This window comes from Lepeophtheirus salmonis, chromosome 14 (genome assembly GCF_016086655.4).
Source record: "Lepeophtheirus salmonis chromosome 14, UVic_Lsal_1.4, whole genome shotgun sequence".
Classification (NCBI taxonomy): domain Eukaryota; kingdom Metazoa; phylum Arthropoda; class Copepoda; order Siphonostomatoida; family Caligidae; genus Lepeophtheirus; species Lepeophtheirus salmonis.
In genome coordinates this window covers 25,270,749-25,276,486 of record NC_052144.2, presented here as the reverse complement: position 1 = coordinate 25,276,486, position 5,738 = coordinate 25,270,749, and the positions used below count along the sequence as shown (strand labels likewise).

Genomic DNA, 5,738 nt, shown 5'->3' with positions numbered 1-5,738 from the left:
ACTGTCCACTCTATAACCAAATACCTATTTCATCAGAAAGAATTATCTTCTCCTACTACTTAGGGAAAGGTGAGGTAAGCTGATACACGTTTTGGTTTTTACGTCCTCAAAAAGTTCACAACCATCAATTTTAGCTAATACTTTGCAACCAAGTAGCCAAAAGGGTTACCTAACAAAATTTACTTATACTATTTATGATATTCATTATTATTTTTTTCAATAATATAAAAATTGGCAAATGTATCAACTTGCCTCGGGGTAGGGGTAAGTTGATACATGTAATTCAATGACTGATTAAGATAAGAAACAGTTAAGCAAAATCGACATATTGACGATATGAACATTATCAAGTCTATTCAAATTTATTCTATAATTAGGTTATATCACACCCAGATCATTAAATACACTGTCATGGTTTTATAAAGAGGAGAATAATTTTATTTATATTAATTTCCAAATACACAAATATTTCACATAGCTCATAGATAATAATCATAATTTAAATAATAAATATTAATTTTCATTCACATTTTGGTGGTGTTTTTGTGAGAAAAGAACATGAAACTTTGCATCGTCTATTTTTGAATTATCTTTGTTGGGATATAGGTAGTGGGCATAATACTTTACGAGAGACTTCACTTATTGTTGACGATTTGCCATTTTGTATTGAACTCCAAGAATTTTCTGAAGAGATGGACGGCAAAAATACATTACTCTTGGTTGGCATTTCAACATTCAGATATTTCAGAAGCTACGTAATCCGATTCTTTGAAAATTTCATAGTTTAAGGGGGAAATAAAGTCTGATAGAATATCAAAGGACAAGTTTATACATGTATCAACTTGCCCCGACCCTATGCCATTCAGTTCAAAATTCACCAAGAATTAAACGACGAAAAAATGCTCGAATTTAATTATTCCAATTATTCCCTAATATCTAATGAACAATTATTCCAACAGGTAAAAATTAATAAGATAACCATTTAAGACATAGATATGAACCAAAAACTGTATTGACATCAAATATGCAAATTTGATAAATATATAAATTTTGATCCTTAAATCTTGTCCATTTTTCTGAATTTTCTTATCAAATTTAACGAGAAGTTAAAATAGTGTCCACATCAATATGTTAAAAGTAAACAACTCTGAATTTACTAAAGTTCTCTCATATTCAATGGTGTATCAACTTACCCAGGTAGTGACTTGCCCCACTTTCCCCTATTTATTTAGTGGATTGGTCGGGAGATTTTGGCACAAGAGAAAACTAGAGCTGACCTTTCTCAAGCGTACATACTAAGTATTTTTTAGAGGCATGTGCCTATCGATGAACTGTCCTTAAGTTATTGAATAAATACTCAAAAATGAGGCTTCCAGAACAAACTTTGTTTTATTAATATAGATTTGATCTGTATTACAATCTGAAAAAAAAAAAAGATTTCAACACAATATATAGATGAGCTTAAAAATGCCCAAATAGCTCATCAATATATAAATTTGTTTAAAAAATTATTTTTTTCAGATTGTCATTTTTTTGTGTTTTGGGTGGGACATAATTAAGAGGGATAAATAACAGAAAAAATGAGAGTTTTTATAGATAGAAACAACTATGAAAAATAATTTTCTAATTAGTATACATTATATTTAGTTGTAGAAAAGGCTTGAGAAAATCCTCAAATAATTTTTTCGAGGCAATTTATTTTCAATATAAACATCAGAAATAATATACTCAAATATCATCAAACGTAAAAAATAAATATATCAGATTTGAATTACAAATTTAAGAGCCTTTAAAGACTATGAACCTTTATAAAACAGACATTGGTTGTTAGATTCATAGTTCATTTCCACATTTTTTTAATATTAAAAATAATAACAACGTAGCAAGTAAAAAGAACAACGATCATCAAATTGTTTTTACGCGGGTCAGACTTCCAAGGACATAATCAACAAAACTGGATATGCCCGGAACCACGGTCAATGATGTTATAAAGTGATTTAATGAAAGGGAGAAGGCTCTAAATGGTTTGGTGCCATTACTTCCAAGCTGAGAAAAAGTGAACTCCAAGGTTCTTGGCTTTCCTCTAAAGGACCATAAATACCAATCCATCCCAATATCTGAGCTTGCCAAGAAGCGGTATGTCTTAAGGAAGAACATTTCTTTGGCCATTGGGGTTTAACTATCAAAGGATTCGTTCGTTATAGCCCTTGACATTTCCCCCCAATTTATTTGGGCAACCCAGTATATCACAACTTTTCCTCCAAAAAGTGCAATGAAAAAATCCCAAAATATGTTGGCGGTTAGCCAACGATTTTACAACTGGGGGGTCTTAATAGTAGATAATTGGAGTTATATAAAATATGACCAGGGGTTATGTTTAAAAAAGAGACTGAAAATTAACATGGTAACCCTGAAAATGTTTGGGAGAAGAGCAGATTAGCTTTTGTTTGTTATAAAGTGTTCATATGCCAATTTAGAGTACTTTTGTTTACTATCCTCCTCTTACAAGGATTAAGTAGTTAAAAAAAGTTGAATAATATTTAGTAACATATCTTTTGTAGTTTCAAAATAAAATAAGAGAAACACCCTAATGTATATTATTAAATTTTTAAGGAGATAATGCTAGGTCTTCTACAAGGGTCTATGAAAAATACTGTAAAATATACACAAATGTTCTTGATTATATACTAATTCTAACAGTTAATTGTATAATAATCTCATTTTAATTGAGTTATCAACAAGTAAAACATGTGGCAATTTTTTAAATTGAACATTTATAACGAAGATAAATCGATCCCCAAAGACGGGGATTTTTCTAGATTTTGACGTCGCCGAAATAGCCATTCACAAACTAGGGATCCCACCCTATAATCTATCATATTTAGATTCAGAAATGGGTTCGGGAAAGACATTCATAGGTCTTAAAAAACCAATAGATATAAAAAAAATCGCTAATTTAGAACTCCCCATAGAATACGAATAACGTACATCGGGGATATCTTTTTCCATTGATATCAAAGCCCTTAAAAAGGCTATAGATTTTAGGCTAACTAAAGCTTTTAAAGTACAAGCCTACAAATGTGTAGGAAGAGTAGAGGAAAATGATTTAATTAATACCTTGAAACTTTTTGTGGAAGAAGTGAATCGGAAGTAAACAGGGAAAGTTTTGCCATACATCCAGCCCTTAAGGTGCAAGAAAATGTTATAGGGAGTAGTTCAATCGTATTTCAAGTGTCGAGTGACCCATCAATAATACCTTCGCTCCTTCCAGTAAAGGGGCAAATAGTCAAATTGAATTTTGAGATGGATGAGAAAACAGTGTTCCAACTGTTTCAGGTTCAGGCACTCTCTGAAAAAATATACTGGAGATAAAGTTAATATACGAGAATATCAATATCACTTGTTTAACTCACTAGTAACGAGGGGAAAGGTTGATAGAGCGGCAAAAACATATGCTCAAGCGGTACAAAAGCGCAAGTTGGGAGATGTAGACACTTTGTGTTGAAGTTAAGAGTAATACATCCTTAAAAGGTGAGTCAAAGACAGTATCGTATGAGGATAATCAAAAATCTTGCACTGAACACCTTAAAGAGATATTGAACAGTAATGTATCCATAATTGAAGAGTTAAATACCTCAACATGTTGTAGTGGTGTGTTAACCTCAGAGAAGGTATCCTTGAACGAGGCTACTGAAGAGTCAATGTCGAAGATAAAATCGAGAAATAACCCACTTTCAAGTTCAGTGATACCACTGGAAAAAGAAAATACGTCCAGAGTTGATGAAGGTGATAGTGGGTCGGATAAGAGTTCAATCGTCTCGCTAGGTGGTATGAAAAGCAACGCCAGTCTGTTGGAGGAGTCGAATGAAGAATTTTTAGGAGATGGACCTCTTCTTAACATCGATACCAGTAAAGGTTCTTATGAGTGCATGTCAAAGAAAGTACTAATATTATCTAGAAAAGAAGATACAAAATATAAAAGACAGAGGTCTCCTGCCACTGAAAAAGGGAAAATAAACGAATTGAACAAGCCTTCAAAAGTAAATAAATATAGTCTCAAAAGTAATAGCACAGAACAATTAGAACAACTAAGTATGGATGAATATTATCAAGTGGATACGGTGGTAGTTTTAGACGAAAGGCGTGAAAAAAAGACTGTTGTTCAGGCCCTCATGCATCCAAATCGCGTAAGTCCAGCCACTCCCTCCCAAGGGATAAAAATAGACCTCCGACATTAATACAAAATTTATAAAATTGTAAACTTTAGAGTCCGATGCCTTCTCTATTTCCATTCAATGTCAATTCTATTTATAATGCACAACGGGTAATGAAGTTAGTTAGTTATTTACATTCAATCGGCTTCCCAGATATAATCTGCATAAAAGATAGAGGAAATAAGTTATAAATACAATACTGAATTTAGTTCATAATACTCACGGATATCAAGAGTCACTGGAGTTAAAAATCTTACTCCAATCACAAAGCTAAAATGTTTTCATTAATAACATATAATGTCAATTCGATTTCATCGATGGTAAGGGTAAAAAAGTTTTTAACTATTTCAGTGTAATTTCTTTCCCAGACATCATAATCCTAGTAGATACTAGACTACAAGACACCAATTATGTACGACATCTTATCCCTAGTGATTGTCCTTATAAAGAGTTCTCTCAATCCCCAGCTTGTGGCTTCAGATCCGGATGGGAATTATATTGTGGTAGACATAGACTTCCTTAAAAAAAGAACAACATTGTATGCAATCTATGGTATTAATTCAAACTCAAAAGATTGGTTTTCTAATATAGTGGAAAAATACTCCCCCTCACTAGGAAATGAAGCCTTCATTGCAGGTGATCTCAACGTCACCTTCAAACCAGACAGAGATGCTCGTGGATATAAGGGGTCAAATAATAAAGCCAATACCAAAAATCTGGACAAAATTATTAAAACTCTGAATTTGTGCGATCTGGGTTCGACCACGGAAGCAAACTCTCCTCTAATGACGTTTCGCACAAAGACCAAGTCTGGAAGGGATATATATGGACGACTTGATTATGTTTTTTCATCATACAGAGCATCAAACCTTCTTAAAGATTTTAAAGTCCTTAGATGCTACATTTCGGATCACAACCCAGTGTCTACATCATTTGGTTACCCATCTGGACCCCGTAAATTACATTGGAAATTGAACGTGTCCCTGTTAGACTCAGAGGAGATTCGTAAGGAAATTTCTGAAATGATAGAAAAGAATAACGTAAAATTGTCTAACGGCCTTGTCTCATCCGAGGACACTTTAAGGAATATTGAAGGGCAGTCAATAAAGATATTTATTCAAAGAGGGAAAAAAGCTGCAAAGTTGAGGAGTCAAACCGAAAAAATCGACGACAAAAGCCCCGAGGCGATCCCAGAAATGGAGAAAATTATTGAATATGAAAATAGGGGAGCTATGATCAGAATGAGACAGGAACTGGTCGAATTAAATTTAAAAGGGAAAACGTCCTGTAAGTATTTAGAGGACACTCTTCGTGGGAAAAAGCTTTCATCCCTTAAATTATCTTCAGGTGAACTTACTGAGGATCCAATAAAAATTTCTAGGGAAGCTTGCTACTTTTATCTGAAATTGTATGGTTTCCACGATTGTTTACCAAAAAAAAACTGTGCAGTTTCTGTCTATATTGGAGATTGCTGAAAGAAACAAAAGGGTGGATGCCACTTCTGTCCTATACCAGGGTCCCTAT

The 5,738-nt window shown here is 33.3% G+C and overlaps 1 long non-coding RNA gene across 2 annotated transcripts; it reads right to left on the bottom strand.

Moving 5' to 3' along the window:
- Positions 1 to 570: 570 nt before the first annotated feature.
- LOC121129544 (uncharacterized) lies at positions 571 to 5,738 on the bottom strand. Of its 2 annotated transcripts, none has more exons than XR_011783720.1 (5): positions 4,438 to 5,738; positions 3,635 to 4,374; positions 3,414 to 3,584; positions 3,118 to 3,362; positions 571 to 1,420 (listed from the first exon to the last, which is right to left on the bottom strand). It is a non-coding gene; the product is annotated as an uncharacterized lncRNA (long non-coding RNA). The 2 variants fall into 2 exon arrangements; XR_005868446.2 differs by having other exon boundaries at positions 573 to 1,420; positions 3,118 to 3,349; positions 3,414 to 3,576; positions 4,438 to 5,737.